Source organism: Bos grunniens, chromosome 13 (assembly GCF_055505025.1).
Source record: "Bos grunniens cultivar Pamir isolate PY7600 chromosome 13, Bosgru_T2T1.0, whole genome shotgun sequence".
Classification (NCBI taxonomy): Eukaryota; Metazoa; Chordata; class Mammalia; order Artiodactyla; family Bovidae; genus Bos; species Bos grunniens.
In genome coordinates this window covers 72,363,886-72,381,708 of record NC_141177.1, presented here as the reverse complement: position 1 = coordinate 72,381,708, position 17,823 = coordinate 72,363,886, and the positions used below count along the sequence as shown (strand labels likewise).

The 17,823-nt window shown below is 41.1% G+C and overlaps 1 protein-coding gene and 1 long non-coding RNA gene across 4 annotated transcripts in view; one reads left to right on the top strand and one right to left on the bottom strand.

Annotated features, from left to right (window-relative positions):
* Window positions 1–17,823, bottom strand: part of LOC147361213 (uncharacterized) — a 93,421-nt gene that overhangs the window by 23,254 nt on the left and 52,344 nt on the right. Inside the window, exon 4 of one of the 3 annotated variants that reach the window (XR_015139917.1) lies at window positions 1,023–1,500. The exons of the other annotated variants lie outside the window; for them this stretch is intronic. This is a non-coding gene — a long non-coding RNA (uncharacterized LOC147361213). Of the gene's footprint in view, window positions 1–1,022; window positions 1,501–17,823 lie in introns of those variants that run through there. 3 annotated transcript variants of the gene reach the window in all.
* The window catches only part of CCDC3 (coiled-coil domain containing 3), a 136,424-nt gene that overhangs the window by 117,386 nt on the left and 1,215 nt on the right, over window positions 1–17,823 (top strand). The gene's annotated exons all lie outside the window — the stretch shown is intronic.

Sequence of the window (17,823 nt, the reverse complement as noted above, 5' to 3'; positions counted from 1 at the left end):
CCAGGACTCCTGCATTACAGGCAGATTCTTTACTGTCTGAGCCACCAGGGAAGACCCATAATGGGCTTCTAAAGAAGCATTAAAGTAACAAAAAGCAAAGGTTATTCCTCTACCTCTGCATAAGGATTTAACTAGTAAACATTAACAAAGGGAAGTGAAGTTGCTCAGTCATGTCCAACTCTTTGAGACCCCATGGACTGAAGCCTACCAGGCTCCTCCATCCATGGAATTTTCCAGGCAAGAGTACTGGAGTGGGTTGCCATTTCCTTCTCCATAACAAAGGGAAGTTATTAGTAAATATCTCAAAACCAAATGAGCTGCTTATAAACAGTTTTATTAGAATAAACTCATTGGACTTCCCTCATGATGCAGTGGATAAGAATCCACCTGCCAATGCAGGGGACATGGGTTTGATCCTGTTTGGGAAGATTCCACATGCCATGAAGCAACTCTGCCCGTGTGCCACAACTGCTGAGCCCATGCTCTAGAGCCCACGAGCTACAGCTACTGAGTCTGCCTGGTGCAATTACTGCAGCCTGTGCTCCGCAATGAAGAGTAGCCCCTGCTCACTGCAATTAGAGAAAGCCACACAAAGCAACGAAGACCCAACACAGCCAAAACTAAAATAAACAAGTGAAAAAAAAATTTTAAAGAACAAACTCATTTATGCTGCAAAATGGAGAGAAGAGGTGACAAGCCTCACAAGCCTGGTGATATCTGACTGTCCAAGAAAAGAAATTTAGTTCAACTTTAAAAATTACAAAAAAATTATAAATTGCAACTTTTACAAAGGTACAGCTTTTTAGAAATGGGTACAACCTTATCTAGAGAGTAAAAATAACATCATAGCTGGCTTAAAAGCAGTCACCAATTAAGAAGTCATTCAAGCTCAACAATGACTTTATCTTAATATCAACAATAAGCATATCAACTCCTAGTTTTACACTGGACTGATCTATTAGCCAAAAGAAGCAATAATGTTAACATGAGTAACAAGAATTATTTCTCCTTGTATAAGCTTATATCAATTACTGATCAGATCAAATCAGATCAGTCGCTCAGTCGTGTCCGACTCTTTGCTACCCCATGAATCAAAGCACGCCAGGCCTCCCTGTCCATCACCAACTCCCGGAGTTCACTCAGACTCACGTCCATCGAGTCAGCGATGCCATCCAGCCATCTCATCCTCTGTCGTCCCCTTCTCCTCCTGCCCCCAACCCCTGCCAGTATCAGAGTCTTTTCCAATGAGTCAACTCTTCGCATGAGGTGGCCAAAGTACTGGAGTTTCAGCTTTAGCATCATTCCTTCCAAAGAAATCCCAGGGCTGATCTCCTTCAGAATGGACTGCTTGGATCTCCTTGCAGTCCAAGGAACACTCAAGAGTCTTCTCCAACACCACAGTTCAAAAGCATCAATTCTTCGGTGCTCAGCCTTCTTCACAGTCCAACTCTCACATCCATACATGACCACGGGAAAAACCATAGCCTTGACTAGATGGACCTTTGTTGGCAAAGTAACAGCAAATAAACACAATTCAACATCAAAATACATACTAAGTATACTGTTAACCCAACATAGGCATGCACTCAAGGAAAGATTTCTTAAAGAGTAAAAGGAACTCAGCAAACACAAACCCCACCTGTTTACCAAAAATCCATCACCTCTAGCATAACTAGTATTAGAGGCACTGCCGGCCCAGTGGTGACTGTTAAACAGCTGAGGTATCCTGACAATGCAGAATGCAAAGGTAGCATCATCATTTGTTCTCTAAGTAAGGATTTGTATGAATAGCCACACAAGGGTTTTACTGTCTTTTACTTTCAATCAGTGAAACTGACCTTCCCATGAAGAGACAGGTATAACAAAATATAACAAGATGATCCTGCTGCTGCTGCGGCTAAATCACTTCAGTCATGTCCGACTCTGTGTGACCCCATAGAAGGCAGCCCACCAGGCTCCCCCGTCCCTGGGATTCTCCAGGCAAGAACACTGGAGTGGGTTGCCATTTCCTTCTCCAGTGCATGAAAATGAAAACTGAAAGTGAAGTCACTCAGTCGTGTCTGACTCTTAGTGACCCCATGGACTGCAGCCTACCAGGCTCCTCCATCCATGGGATTTTCCAAGCAAGAGTACTGGAGTGGGGTGCCATTGCCTTCTCCAGAGATGATTCTATGGAGTTTTAATTAATTAACCCCAAGACACTAATTAAACCACCAATGGATAACAAAATTTTCATATAGGTTGATGGTTTTGGTTGGGGTGACCTTGGAGAACAGAAAAGCCTCTGAGTGATTAAAATCTAGACTTACTAGTCAAAATCTATTATTGATATATTTTTATTAATATATATTATTTGCATATTTATTGATATCATTTTTTTAAGTTTTTAATAAATTTAAAAATAGGCTACATTCGAGCAAAGAGTGACAGTTTTAATCAAAACAGTAATTAATGTAAAAGCTGACATATAAAACATGGGTTTTAAGAGCAGTACTTATAGGGAAAGCATTTCAAAATGAAGGTTAAGATTCAGGATTTTTTAAAAAATACAGTACTTAAAACATGCAAGACTACTACTCTTTAACAGAATGTCTCCATAAAAATGAACTTTAAAAAAAATATAAATTTATTTAATTGGATGCTAATTACTTTACAATATTGTATTGGTTTTGCCATACATCAGCATGAATCCACCACAGGTATACACGTTCCCCTTCCTGAACACCCTTCCCACCTCCCTCCCTGTACCATCCCTCTGGGTCATCCCAGTGCACCAGCCCCAAGTTTTGAGCAAGCATAACCAATATATGGGCTCCCTGGGTAGTTCAGTTGGTAAAGAATCCACCTGCAATGCTGGAGACCCCAGTTTGATTCCTAGGTCAGGAAGTTCCCCTGGAGAAGGGATAGGCTACCCACTCCAGTATTCTTGAGCTTCCCTTGTGGCTCAGATGGTAAAGATTCTGCCTGCAGTGCAGGAGACCTGGTTTCGATCCCTGGATTGGGAAGACCCCCTGGAGGAGGGAATGGCAACGCACTTCAGTATTCTTGCCCCACAATCCCCATGGACAGAAAAGCCTGGTGGGCTAGAGTCCATGGGGTTGCAAAGAGTCAGACATGACTGAACGACTAAGCACAGCACAGCACAACCAGTATACAGAGAAGGTCAAATCAAGACCATACGCAGTATGCTATTTTCAGCAAAGGAGAGGTACAGATTACCCTGAAAGAAAAGCAAAGAGACCGACACAAAGCTCTCCATTTTTCAAGTTCTGGAAATTTAAACATTGGAATTTAAAGAATGTTTAAGAAGATACAAGTTCATGTGGTAACCAAATTGGGCTTCACAAAGTATTTGAATAGAATACAAGCATAAATACAGAATTTTGGATGGCAATGATGTTCAGTTAAATTCTATTCACCCTTACCAGCCAAATATTAGTGAGCGAAATTAATTTTTATTATGCAAAGTGGGTCACACATAGAGGAAAAAATATTTTTCCATCATAACTGAATTATAGAGTGAAATAAGATAAATTCCTTCAAGTTCTAATGTTTAAAAGAATGAATACCTCACTATTTATTAAATCTATAGCTATAACCTTTACAGTCTTGATTTATAATACAAATCACATAGTACATAATCATACAGTCGCCAATAAACTCTTCAAAAGTGACTGCAACTTTAAAATTATTGGAAAAGCAGCCCCAACTAGTGGAGATCCCAAGAAAGAACTAGAAAAAGGAATTCTACATTCTGATCTAAACTTCGTCAGTTATTAGCTCTGAGACCTGCTTACCTTTGATAAATATTCAAAAGGTGTAGAGAAAAAATAAGAAAGAAAAAGATGACTCCAGATTTTAGGGACAGGATGAATGGAGTAAAAGATGATGCCCTGATAGGAAACCATATTATAATGGGCAACGTCTGGAAAGGCTAATTCTTTGGGGGAGTAAAGGATTTTAAATTATGTCAAGTTTAGGTTTGCAGCATAACCCAAAGCACTAAAAATGTAGGCTTAAAGACAAATTGAGGCTGAGCCAACAGGTAAGTTCTCTGTGACAGTGAAGATAATTGGAGAATTGGACTTTGGTTGATATCAGCATTCTTCAGTAGAACTTTTTGAGACGATGGAAATGTGCTGAATCCGCATTTTCCAGTATGGTAGCCACTACCCACAAGTAGCTGCTGCTACTACTGAGGGAGTAAATTTTCATTTTAATTAATTAAAATCAAAAGTTATCCATACAACAGAGTATTATTTAACAATAAATGAGCCCTCAAGCCATGGAGAGACACACAAGAACCTTAAACACACATTGCTAAGTGAAAGAAGACAATCTCACCCATAGAACGATACAACACAGAGAGTCAACTGTAACATAAACTATGGACTTCAGTTAATAACTTGTCAATTCTGGTGTATCGGTGATAACAAATGCACCAAACTAATGTAAGATTAAGTAACTGTGTGACTGTGGGGGAAGGCATACATGGAAACTCTACATTTTCAGTGTAATTTTTCTGTAAACCTAAAACTGCTCTATAAAATAGTCCATTAAAACTTTAAATAATCACATGTGCCTAGTGGCTGGTATTAAATACCACATGTCAATTAATGAAAAGACTGATATGGGAAGAAAACGAGAATGGCATTTCATTTTTTACCACCAACTCCATAAATATTCAAAGTTTATTTTTATCTTGAATACTAACATTTGACAGCAGAAAATGTTCAAATACTCTAGATGAATATCTTTCTAAACTGATTTCTATTAAACAAAATTTAAGTAATAACATTTATTGAATGGGTACTATACTGAACATATATGTTAGTTCATTTAAATTTCAAAACAATCCTTTAAAACAAGATATTACCACTTCTATTGTCAGAGATGAAGAATCATATATGATAAAAGATGGGAACCAAGATACATCTGACTCCAAAGTCTATGTTCTAAAATACTCTGTATATAGTTCTATGATTTCCCAAATCACACAGATAAGTGAATTTTTCCAAAATGAATCTACCATCAAGAACAATAGGTTAAACAGCAGAATACGTAATTAATTAATGAAACACTGTGTGTGTGTGTTAGTTGCTCAATCGTGTCCAACTCTGAGACCCCATGGACTGTAGCCCGCCAGGCTCCTCTGTCCATGGAATTCTCCAGACAAGAATACTGGAGTGGGTTGCCATTTCCTTCTCCAAGAGATCTTCCTGACCTGCGGCTGAACTAGAGTTTCCTGCATTGCAGTTGGATGCTTTACCTTCAGAGTACTAGGGACACCCAATGATACACTAAAGAGTCTAAAGAAGCATCTCTGTATTAAACTGTCCCAAGCTAATGTGATAATTCTGGGCTAGATGAATCACGAGCCGGATTCAAGATTGCTGGGAGAAATAGCAACAACCTCAGATATGCAGATACCACCACTCTAATGGCAGAAAGTGAAGAGGAACTAAAGAGCCTCTTGATGAGGGTGATAGAAAAGGGTAAAAAAGCTGGCTTCAAATTCAACATTCAAAAAAACTAAGATCATGACATGCAGTCCCATCACTTCATGGCAAATAGAAGGGGGAAAAGTGGAAACTGACAGACTATTTTCTTGGGCTCCTAAATCACTGCACATGGTGACTGCAATCATGAAATTAAAAGACATTCACTTCTTGGAAGGAAAGCTATGACAAACCTAGAAAGCATATTAAAAAGCAGAGACACCACTTTGCTGACAAAGGTCCATACAGTCAAAGCTATGGTTTTTTCAGTAGTCATGTACAGATGGTACAGTTGGACCATAAAGAAGCTTGGGTGCCTAAGAACTGATGCCTTCAAATCATGGTGCTGGAGAAGACTCTCGAGAGTCCCTTGGACTGCAATGAGATCAAACCAGTCAATCCTAAAGGAAATCAATCCTGAATATTCACTGGAAGGACTGATGGTGGAGCTGAAGCTCCAATACTCTGGTCGCCTGATGGGAAGAACCGACTCACTGGAAAAGACCCTGATCCTAGGAAAGACATGCTGTTTCGAGCAGCAGCTCCTCTCAGCTCCAAGTCCCCATGGCTGCTGCCACTGCCACGGCAGCCACCGTTGACTCTGCCCCAGGCCGCCGGGCCATGGCCACCACCACCACCACCAGCACTGCGTCCAGCCTCCCACCTGCTGCTGAGGCTGCTCCTGCAGCAGGGACCATCTTGTTGATCTGCCTCCTCTTCTTCCTCCTCCTCCATCCTGTTGCTCGTTGACCTCATCCCCTTCTTCTCCCTTGGGTTCCCGATATCATTCATTGATCCAAAAATTGACCAATGGAACAAGTTACCCTAGGGATAGCAGTGCAATCCTATTCTAGAGTTCATATCAACAATGTATTTGTCATAAATGATTAACCATCTCAATGCTGGACCAGGACATCCCAATAGTATACTCACTATTAAAGATCCTTTTGCTAAATGATTAAAGTCCTACATGATCTGAGCTCAGACCAGAATAATCCAGGTCAGTTTCTATCTACTATATATTTTTCCCAGTGTGAAAGGACATGAGAAATAAGGTCTACATTTAAAAAGTGTCTTAAAACCAATTAATGATATAATCTTAATTTAATTAATATATACAAAACCTTACCCAAGAACAGAGTTTGTTAGAGCAGCACAGCTGGGTAACTGCACAAAGTTTAAACCTTTATAGCCAGAGGTTCAAATCTTCTCCCTAACAAAATGTTCATAATTTTTATAATGAGTTTATAAATGTTTACTTTATAATGAGTAAACTTAATACTTGTTATCCCTATTCTTCTAGCCATGGGATTTCTCACATTAATTGAATGAAAAGTTCTAGGCCACATGCAACTTTGAAATGGACCAAATAATGTTGTACCATATGGCCTATTATGACCTATTGCTGATGTAGTCAAATTATTCATTAAAGGATCACCATGACCAGCACATCTTCCATTTCCATACTTATCACACCCACTTTAGCCCTAACCTTGGCTCTAACCATACGAATTCCCTGACCTGTACCTCGTGAAAGTAGTGTCCGTCGCTCAGTCATGTCCAACTCTTTGTGACCCCATGACTGTAGCCCACCAGGCTCCTCTGTCCATGAAATTCTCTAGGCAAGAATACCAGAGTGGGCAGCCTGTACCTTACCCCTCATTAACAAAAACTTAGAGGAGTATTACTGATACTTATATCAGATATGTCAAGCCTAACTGTCTAGGCTTGAGCCTAGACATTGATCCAGATGAGCTTCCAATTCAAAATGTGCACTTATTGGAGCTCTACGAGCAACAGCACCAATAATGTCACGTGAAGTAATGCTAGCGATTCTTCTTCTATCAGTCCTTTTAATAAATGTGTCCTGGGACTTTCCTGGTCGTTCAGTGGTTAAGAATCCGCCTGCCATCGCAGAGGATCCACATACTGCAGAGCAACTAAGCCTGGGCACCACAACTACGGAAGTCTGCGTGCTCCAGGGGCTGTGCTCCATAACAAGAGAAGCCACCGTAAAGAGAAGCCCACACACCACAATGAAGCGTAGCCCCCACTCGCTGCAACTAGAGAAAGCCCTCATGCAGCAATGAACCCAGCACAGCCAAAGACAACCAAATAAAATGAATGGATCCTTTACTCTCTCAACCCTCATCTCAAGGACATTTACGAATAATTTTCCCATCATGACCCCTAGCCATAATACGACTTATCTCTACTCTAGCAGAAACTAACTGAACCCCCTTCAGCTTGAAAGAAGGAGAATCTGAAGCTGTATCAGGCTCTAACATAGAATATGCAGCAGGCCCATTCGCTATATTTTTCTTCACAGAATATGCCAACATCATCATAAAAAATATTTTCAAAATAATCATTTTTCTAGGAGAATTCCCCAGCACCCCCCACTAGAACTATATACAACCAACTTTATTATCAAAATACTATTGTTTACAGTTTTTCCATTGTTCTAGTTTTTTCAGTGTAAAAACAGTTTTACACTGTTTACAGTGAAGTCGAACATCCTATCCTTGAGTTCTAAAGAATAGTAAGGAGAGATAAGAAAGTCTTCAAGTGAGCAATGCAAAGAAATAGAGGAAAGCAATAGAATGGGAAAGACTAGAGATCTCTTTAAGAAAATTAAGAGATACCAAGGGAACATTTAATGCAAAGATGGGCACAATAAAGGAGAGAAACGTTACAGACCTAACAGAAGCAGAAGATATTAAGAAGAGGTGACAAGAATATACAGAAGAACTGTACAAAAAAGATCTCAATGACCCAGATAACCACAATGGTGTGATCACTCATCTAGAGCCACACATCCTGGAGTGTGAAGTCAAGAGGGCCTTAGGAAGCATCACTACGAACAAAGCTAGTAGAGGTGATGGAATTCCACCAGAGCTATTTCAAATCCTTAAAGATGATGCTGTTAAAGCATCATATGTCAATATGTCAGCAAATTTGGAAAAATCAGCAGTGGCCACAGGACTGGAAAAGTTCAGTTTTCATTCCAGTCCCAAAGAAGGGCAATGCCAAAGAATGTTCAAACTACCACACAACTGCACTCATTTCACATACTCGCAAGATCATGCTCAAAATCCTCCAAGCTAGGCTTAAACAGTATGTGAACCAAGAAGTGGACATCCAGATATACAAGATGGATTTAGAAAAAGCAGAGGAACCAGAGATCAAATTACCAACATCCACTGGATCATAGAAAAAGCAAAAGAATTCCAGAAAAACATCTATTTCTGCTTCACTGACTACACTAAAGCCTTTGACTATGTGGATCACAACAAACTGTGGAAAATTTTCAAGAGAAGAGAATACCAGACCACCTTACCTGCCTCCTGAGAAACCTGTATTCAGGTCAAGAAGCAACAGTTAGAACCAGGCATGCAACAATGGACTGGTTCCAAATTGGGAAAGGAGTCAAGACTGTATATTATCACTCTGCTTATTGAACTTATATGCAGAGTACATCATGCAAAATGCCAGGCTGGATGAAGCACAAGCTGGAATCAAGATTGCCAGGAGAAATATCAGTAACCTCAGATAATGCAGATAACACCACCTTTATGGCAGAAAGTGACGAGGAACTAAAGAACCTCTTGATGAAGGTGAAAGGTAAGAGTGAAAAAGCTGGCTTAAAACTCAACATTCAGGACTTCCCTTGTGGTCCAGTGGCTAAGACTCTGTGCTCCCAATGCAGGGGACCTGGGTTCGATCCCTGGACGGGGACTTAGATCCCACATGCCACAACTGAGACCTGGCACAGCCAAATAAATAACTAAATTTTCAAAAAGAATAAAACAACATTCATAAAACTAAGATCATGGCATCCAATCCCATCTCTTCATGGCAAATAGATAGGGAAACAATGGAAACAGTGAGAGATTTTATTTTACTGGGCTTCAAAACCACTGAAGACAGTGACTGCAGCCATGAAATTAAAAGACGCTTGCTCCTTGGAAGAAAAGCTATGGCAAACCTAGACAGTGTATTAAAGAGCAGAGACATTACTTTGCTGACAAAGGTCTGTCTAGTCAAAGCTAAGGTTTTTCCAGTAGTCATATATGGATGTGAGAGTTGGACCATAAAGAACGCTGAGCACCAAAGAATTGATGCCTTTGAACTGTGAGGTTGGAAAAGACTCTTAAGAATCCCTTGGACTGCAAGGAGATTAAACCAGTCAATCCTAAAAGAAATCAACACTGAATATTCACTGGAAGGACTGATGCTGAAGCCGAAGTTCCAATACTTTGGCCACCTGACGCAAAGAACTGACTCATTTGAAAAGACCCTGATGCTGGGAAAAACTAAAGAAGAGAAGTGGATGACAGAGGATGAGCTGGTTGGATGGCAATACCAACTCAGTGGACATGAGTTTGAGCACGCTCGGGGAGATGGTGAAGGAAAGGGAAGCCTGGCATGCTGCAGTCCATGGGGCTGCAAAGAGTCGGACATGACTGACCAGATGAACAACAACAATCCTTGATTCTGGTATGATCAACTTTTCAACAAATTGAAAAAATTTCCTACCAGGAACACTAGCCCTGTGCATACGACACATCTCACTACCTATCATAACATCAAGCATCCCCCCACAATGTAAGAAATATCTCTGACACAAGTTACTTTGATAGAGTAAATAACAGAGGTTTAAACTATCTTTCTAGAATCACAGGAATTGAACCTACCCTTAAGAATTCAAAATTCTTCCTGCTACTGCATAATACTACATTCTGTACTAAGGTCAGCTGAATAAGCTAGTCGGCCCATACCCCAAAAATGTTGTTTTATATCCTTCCCATTCTAATAAATCCTATCATCTTTATCATTATTGTAACCATTATATCAGGAACCGTAATTGTAATAACTAATTCACACTGATTGCTTATCTGAATTGGATTTGACATAAATACAGTTGCCATTATTCCCATCATAATAAAAAAGTTTAATCCATGAGCCATAGAAGCATCCACTAAATACTTTCTGACACAAGCCACTACATCAATATTATTTGTAATAGCTGCTCTTGATAATCCATTATATTCTGGCCAGTGAACTATAAAAAATCTTTAACCCAATAGCATTAATCGTCATGGCAATAGCTCTAATCACAAAACTAGGACTCTCTCCATTCTATATCTGAATTCTCATTAATAGCAGACAATTTTATTAACAGGACACAAACTCATGCCAGTATTGCACCAAATTTTACCATCCATTAAACTTAATATTATTAATATTTACATCCATACTATTACCTGGGGGATAGCTGTGAAAAGAAGAGAAGCAAAAAGCAAAGGAGAAAAGGAAAGATATAAGCATCTGAATGCAGAGTTCCAAAGAATAGCAAGGAGAGATAAGAAAGACTTCCTCAGTGATTAATGCAAAGAAATAGAGGCAAACAACAGAATGGGAAAGACTAGAGATCTCTTCAAGAAAATTAGAGATACGAAGGGAACATTTCATGCAAAGATGGACTCGATAAAGGACAGAAATGGTATGGACCTAACAGAAACAGAAGATATTAACAAGAGGTGGCAAGAATACACAGAAGAACTGTACAAAAGAGATCTTCATGACCCAGATAATCACGATGGCTTGATCACTCACTTAGAGCCAGACATCCTGGAATGTGAAGTCAAGTAGGCCTTAGAAAGCATCACTACAAACAAAGCTAGTGGAGGTGATGGAATTCCAGTTGAGCTATTTCAAATCCTGAAGATGATGATGTGAAAGTGCTGCACCCAGTAGGCCAGCAAATTTGGAAAACTCAGCAGTGGCCACAGGACTGGAAAAGGTCCATTTTCATTCCAATCCCAAAGAAAGGCAATGCCAAAGAATGCTCAAACTACTGCACAATTGCACTCATCTCACACGCTAGTAAAGTAATGCTCAAAATTCTCCAAGCCAGGCTTCAGCAATACGTGAACCGTGAAATTCCAGATGTTCAAGCTGATTTTAAAAAAGGCAGAGGAACCAGAGATCAAATTGCCAACATCCGCTGGATCATGGAAAAAGCAAGAGAGCTCCAGAAAAACATCTATTTCTGCTTTATTGACTATGCCAAAGCCTTTGACTGTGTGGATCACAATCAACTGTGGAAAATTCTGAAAGAGATGAGAATACCAGGCCACCTGACCTGTCTCTTGAGAAACCTATATGCAGGTCAGGAAGCAACAGTTAGAACTGCAGATGGAAAAAGAGATTGGTTCCAAATAGGAAAAGGAGTACGTTGAGGCTGTATATTGTCACCCTGCTTATTTACCTTATATGCAGAGTACGTCATGAGAAATGCTGTGCTGGATGAAGCACAAGCTGGAATCAAGATTGCCAGGAGAAATATCAATAACCTCAGATATGCAGATGACACCACCCTTATGGCAGAAAGTGAAGAGGAACTAAAAAGCCTCTTGATGAAAGTGAAACTGGAGAGTGAAAAAGTTGCCTTAAAGCTCAACATTCAAAAAATTAAGATCATGACATCTGGTCCCATCACTTCATGGAAAATAGATGTGGAAACTGTGTCAGACTTTATTTTTGGGGGCTCCAAAATCACTGCAGATGGTGACTGCAGCCATGAAATTAAAAGACACTTACTCCTTGGAAGGAAAGTTATGACCAACCTAGAAAGCATATTCAAAAGCAGAGACATTACTTTGCCAACAGAGGTCCGTCTAGTCAAGGCTACGGTTTTTCCAGCGGTTATGTATGGATGTGAGAGTTGGACTATGAAGAAGGCTGAGCGCCGAAGAATTGATGCTTTTGAACTGTGGTGTTGGAGAAGACTCTTGAGAGTCCCTTGGACTGCAAGGAGTTCCAACCAGTCCATCCTAAAGGAGATCAGTCCTGGGTGTTCATTGGAAGGAATGATGCTGAAGCTGAAACTCCAACACTTTGGCTACCTCATGAGAAGAGTTGACTCATTGGAAAAGACCCGGATGCTGGGAGGGATTGGGGGCGGGAGGAAAAGGGGACGACAGAGGATGAGATGGCTGGATGGCGTCACCGACTCAATGGACATGAGTTTGGGTAAACTCTGGGAGTTGGTGATGGACAGGGAGGCCTGGCATGCTGCAATTCATGGGGTCACAAAGAGTCGGACACGACTGAGCAACTGAACTGAACTGAACTGAGGCAGTCTAAAGCAAACCAAACTATGAAAAATCATAGCTTACTCATCAATTGCCCATATAGCATGTATTATAGCCATTATATTGTATAATCCAACTATAACAATCCTACTAATTTATATTGTAATAACACTTACCATATTTATATTATTCATTTGTAGCTCAGTCACCACACTATCACCATCACATCCATGAAATAAAATGCCCACTATTACAACCTTTATTCTCATCATCCTACTACATATATATATATATCAGATCAGATCAGTCACTCAGTTATGTCCGACTCTTTGCGACCCCATAAATCACAGCAGGCCAGGCCTCCCTGTCCAACACCAACTCCCGGAGTTCACTCAGACTCACATCCATTGAGTCAGTGATGCCATCCAGCCATCTCATCCTCTGTCGTCCCCTTCTCCTCCTGCCCCCAATCCCTCCCAACATCGGAGTCTTTTCCAATGAGTCAACTCTTCGCATGAGGTGGCCAAAGTACTGGAGTTTCAGCTTCAGCATCATTCCTTCCAAAGAAATCCCAGGGCTGATCTCCTTCAGATTGGACTGGTTGGATCTCCTTGCAGTCCAAGGGACTCTCAAGAGTCTTCTCCAACACCACAGTTCAAAAGCATCAATTCTTGGGCGCTCAGCCTTCTTCACATTCAATTCTCCATCCATACATGACCACAGGAAAAACCATAGCCTTCACTAGACGGACCTTTGTTGGCAAAGTAATGTCTCTGCTTTTGAATATGCTATCTAGGTTGGTCATAACTTTCCTTCCAAGGAGTAAGTGTCTTTTAATTTCATGGCTGTAGTCACCATCTGCAGTGATTTTGGAGCCCCCCAAAATAAAGTCTGACACTGTTTCCACTGTTTCCCTATCTATTTCCCATGAAGTGATGGGACCGAATGCTATGATCTTCCTTTTCTGAATGTTGAACTTTAAGCCAACTTTTTCACTCTCCACTTTCACTTTCATCAAGAGGCTTTTTAGTTCCTCTTCACTATCTGCCATAAGGGTGGTGTCATCTGCATATCTGAGGTTATTGATATTTCTCCCAGCAATCTTGATTCCAGCTTGTGTTTCTTCCAGCCCAGCGTTTCTCATGATGTACTCTGCATAGAAGTTAAATAAACAGGGTGACAATATACAGTCTTGACGTACTCCTTTTCCTATTTGGAACCAGTCTGTTGTTCCATGTCTGGTTCTAACTGTTGCTTCCTGACCTGCATACAAATTTCTCAAGAGGCAGGTCAGGTGGTCTGGTATTCCCATCTCTTTCAGAATTTCCCACCTCTTTCAGAATTTCCCACAGTTTATTGTGATCCACCATGTGCAGGTAAATATACATATTAGATATGTGTGTGTATGTATATATATATCTTTCTCAAACAGAGGCCTGCCTTGAGTCTCTGCCTTAGGAGTTAGTAACCGTCCCTCAACTGATTATAAGACCTGAGACAGTTCATAAAGTCCCTTGACTAAAGAGGGGGTCAGAATTCTGAAGAAAATCTTGTGGTAACATTACAGGATGCTATGAATCTTCCTAGTTATCTACAGGTGCTCACTAGTGTAAATGTGCCCCAGAGAAGGGGAAATCCTAAAGCCTTTATAGGACTGGATAACAGCGCTGAGTATCAGTCAGAGGGGATGCTTGTAGGGGCTGGGGGCTGGGGTCCCACTGCAAATGGTGTTCTGGCCCAAGTCCATGTCACAGTAAATGGCACGGGTCTGTGAACCCATTCTGCAGTTATTTCCCCAGCTCCCCAGGATGTGGTTGGAACAGACATTCTTGGGGCCTGACACTGGGCCCCTGAACCTCACAGTTGAGACTGTTATGGTGGAGAAGGTCAAGAGGAAACCCTGAAGCTTCTCCTTTTAAGCAATGCAGAAGTATATAAACAGTAAATAAACCATAATCCATAAGAACAGTATTTTACCAAATAGGGAATATCAATAAGAGAAATTATAAAAAGGAACCGAAGGAAAATGCTGGAAGGGACAAACACAATAACTGAAATGAAAAATTCATGACAGGGGTTCGACAGGAGATTTCAACAGACAGAATAAATAATAAGTGGACTTCAAATGGGTCAAGTGAGATTATCCAGCCTGAGAAACAGAAATAAAAAGGAATGAAGAAAAATGAACAGAGCCTAAGAGGCCCGCAGGACACCACTGAGCTTACCAACATACACACAGTGAGAATCCCAGGAGAGGAGGATGAAAAGAAAAGGGCAGAAATTAAATTAATGGTTGCCAGAGGCTGGGGTGAATAGGAAATGGGTTTCTTTTGGGGTGGTTAAACTGTTTTGGAATTAGATCATGGTGTTGTTTGACAACATTATGAATATACTAAAGAAAAAAATTACACCTTACAATGGCTAAAATAGTGAATTTTTTGTTATATAAACTTTACTTCAATAAAAGAAATCACCTATATCGGTTCCTCCTGCTTTACACCCCCTCATTCTAAGCCACACTGGATCCAGTTCACTCAGCACCCAGTGTCTCTGCTATACACTACTCCCATGCTTTTTACCTTGGTCTCTCTCTGTCCCCTCTGTCTCAAAAAAAATCTTATCCAAGTCTCAGAATCTGCTCAAAGTTTGTCATGATTCTCATTTCCCATAAAAATTGTCATAATTCTTCAAAATTTTATAGTGTGGAAGTGGGTAGCTATTGGGAAGCCTTAGGTTATCCAGTCTAACCTCAACTGGAAAGTCTTGTGAAGCATCATTTTAAAAACTTTGGTTAAAAAAAGAAACCCGTAACGTTTACCACCTTTGCCATGTTTAAGAGTATATTGCAGTAGTGTTATAAGGACACTGCAAGACAGCTAAGCTTCACTAGACCCTGGTTTTCGAAGCCTTCCTGAACCCCCTAACTGCAGTCAATCACCCCTCCTCCTGTGACCCCACAGCATTTGGGGCACACTCCCATTCTAGGGTTTGACTACTTTTCTTTCTGTTTAGCTCTTGTTTCTGTTCCCTTCCCTAATTTGTGAGATCCCTGAGGGCAGGGCTTATTGTGATTTCATCTCCGAATTTTTTTTCCCTCAGTTCAACATCTGTTTTTTAAAATATATTTTTAATTGGAGGATAATCGCTTTACAATGTTGTGTTGGTTTCTGGTGTATAACAACACGAATCAGCCGTAAGTATACATATATCCCCTCCCTCTTGAGCCTTCCTCCCACCCCTCTAGGTCATCACAGACCCCAGGCTGAGCGCCCTGTGCTATACAGCAGGCTCCCACTAGCCAGCTATTTTACACGTGGAGGTGTATGTACGTCAGTTCTCCTCTCCTCATTCATCTCACCCCCTCCTTCCCCTGCTGGGCCGCAAGTCCATCCTCTACGTCTGTGTCTCGATTCCTGCCCTGCAGATGGGTTCATCAGTACCATCCTTCTGTATTCCATATATATGCATTAATATACAATATTTGTTTTTCTCTTTCTGACTTGCTACTACTAAGTCGCTTCAGTCGTGTCCGACTCTGTGTGACCCCATAGACAGCAGCCCACCAGGCTCCCCCGTCCCTGGGATTCTCCAGGCAAGAACACTGGAGTGGGTTGCCATTTCCTTCTCCAGTGCACGAGAGTGAAAAGTGAAAGGGAAGTCGCTCAGTCATGTCTGACTCTTAGCGACCCCATGGACTGCAGCCTACCAGGCTCCTCAGTCCATGGGATTTTCTAGGCAAGAGGACTGGAGTGGGGTGCCATTGCCTTCTCCACTTTCTGACTTACTTCCCTCTATAACAGGTTCTAGGTTCATCCACCTCATTTCAATGAACTCAAATTCACTCCTTTTTATGGCTGAGTCATGTGCTCCACTGTACATATGTACCACACCTTCTTTAGCCGTTCATCTGTTACTGAACATCTAGGCTTCCGTCTCTGATTTCTAAGTGAAACTAACTGAATGCATGCTGAAGGAAAAATGAAGAGATGAAGACAGAATCATGTACCCAGAATGGTGAGTACTGGAGACGTGAAGAGAAAGAAGCAAAGGATGACTGCCTTCATCACCCCGGCGTCCTCCTCTTCCTCTACATCCTGGTCTAACTTCTCACTCCAGCCTTGGCCAACCACAGGGACCAAGGGGATCAACTCCATGGGTTCCAGGACCTGTCAGCTGCTGGCCTCATGGAAACTCTTACCTCCAGGACAGTTTCTTCCATGGCTAACACCCTACAGTAGCTGAACTGCCATTGTCCAAAGCTATCTGCTCTGTGTATGAAAATCCAGTCTCCTCCAAGCTTTCAACTCTCCTGGACTCTAGGAAACATCCTTGCGTATGTTGCTTTCCACCTTATATCTGCTCACCAATCTTATACAACCAACATGCAAGAAAATAACTACTTGGCAAATCATTTCTGGGTTATCCAGATACCATTCCTCCAGGGAGGGGATTAAAAACCCTCTGGCTCCTCTCCTGCCTCTTTAGTGCTGCTTCCATCCCCTTGATGTCTATAGAACTTGCTGTCTTTGGCAGTGGAGACTGAGTACAGTGAAGGAGTAAAGCCCCATGAGTTTGTCTGCTTTCTTCAGCTTTTGCTAAAGGCTCAGAGACGAGGCTGAACCAAGAAACTGAAATGAAACTTTTTGATTATCTGTGTTTTTCCAATTAATCCTGCTCCCCACTAAGGGATCATGAGTTGGCTGCATCACTGTGTCCCTAAGTGATGAATCCCCATTTGCCAGCTGGCCATGCATGAACCGGATGGCCTGGCATTTCATTTCTTCCTATCCAGTAAAATGAGAAAACTCAAACCAGACACTGAAATGTCTTTTTCTTTTATTAAAAACATTTCTCAATTGTGTAGCTGGGTACTCTGAGAGTGAACTTCAATATTTCTGAACCTCTGAATGTTGGAAACAGGGAAAAAACTACCATTCAAAGAAGTGCCAGACAATTACATAATCTGTCTCTGATCTATGGTTCTCAACCCTGGCAGCCCATTAGGAACAACTGGAGAGCTGTAAATAAAAAGATACCTGCCAATCTGCCCCCTTCTTACCTGAATGGGGCAGCAACATCGGCTTTAAAAACAAAACAAATCAAATCAAGCCAAGCAAAACAAAACACCTTCCATATGATAATATGCATCAAGAATCGAGAAGTTCACTGCCTGCTCTGAGGGTAAAATAAGTTATTAGCCTTCAGAGTAAGTACTTTAAGAGTAA